Consider the following 1,111-nt stretch of genomic DNA (forward strand, 5'->3'; position numbering starts at 1 on the left):
CACACACACACACAGGGAAGGAGTTCACGGACAGTCCGCCTCCTGAAAGAAGCGCCCATTTGCACACCAGTAAGTCCGAGCAGACGTGGGGCGGCTTGATTGACAGCTGTGGCTAAAGCGGCCGTGTGTAGTGTGTGTCTTGCGTGTGCGATGCAGTGATGTGTTGCCAAGCCCAGGCAGGGAAGCGGTGAGCCCCCCATAGACGCAGGAGGTGGCCTGGATTCATACTATTCACTGGCCTGCCTCCATTTCCAATCTAAATAGGCCGTGGTTGTTTCACAAAACCAGTTTTTAGACTGGCAACGAGGATGCGGCTTTGATGTATCAATAACTTTGTTAGGTAAAAAGACTGTATCCTTCACCTTTCTAGCGTATAAAGCCTATTTTAGTGTTTCATGACCATTTTTCATCCTCCATCTGGCCTTTAAATTAATACTTTTTCATGTTACTGTAGCTTTAAGATCTGTATTTAAATGAGCTCTGTTTTGATTGGAAGAGAGATAGGACCCCTGAACTTAAATATACTGGTGTAGTTCATACTGAATAGGCGTGTCATATATAAATGTGTTCAGAAAACCGCTGTTTTTCATGATATGTGGCCATTAAGCATTTTATTTAGGCGTTATAAATTCTGTCCTAGTTATAACTGGGCAGCTGTAGGTTTTATTCACCCTAACACCTTTTATCCCCAAAAAGGTCAAACACACATGCACCTTCCTGTTCTGTTCCTCATACTGACACCTATAACCATGAGACCATGAGCCAGAGACTCCCATAATGCCCTTGCTGCATCGATCTGCCCTCTTCTTCAACCTTACTTACACACTTTCTCTCCCTCTCTCTCACTATATATATATATATATATATATATACAGTCAAACCAAACCTACTTTTTTTTACTAGTAGGTGCAGGACACTATAGTTAATTTATGTTAGTGAGGATAGCAAAATAAAGTAAACTTTGACATATTATACCCAGGCACTTTGACCTGACTTAAACGTTTGTCACACTTAAACGATTAAGATCAAATTCAGAAACAAATTTTAATATTACACAAAGATAATGCAAGTAAATACAAAATGCAGTTTTTAAATGATGATTTCATTTATT

The 1,111-nt window shown here is 40.1% G+C and overlaps 1 protein-coding gene across 1 annotated transcript in view; it reads left to right on the plus strand.

Annotated features, from left to right (window-relative positions):
• LOC107664901 (DENN domain-containing protein 1B-like) overlaps positions 1–1,111 on the plus strand; it is a 93,652-nt gene that overhangs the window by 79,867 nt on the left and 12,674 nt on the right. The gene's annotated exons all lie outside the window — the stretch shown is intronic.

This window comes from Sinocyclocheilus anshuiensis, unplaced genomic scaffold, assembly GCF_001515605.1.
Source record: "Sinocyclocheilus anshuiensis isolate Anshui unplaced genomic scaffold, SAMN03320099.WGS_v1.1 scaffold417, whole genome shotgun sequence".
Taxonomy (NCBI): domain Eukaryota; kingdom Metazoa; phylum Chordata; class Actinopteri; order Cypriniformes; family Cyprinidae; genus Sinocyclocheilus; species Sinocyclocheilus anshuiensis.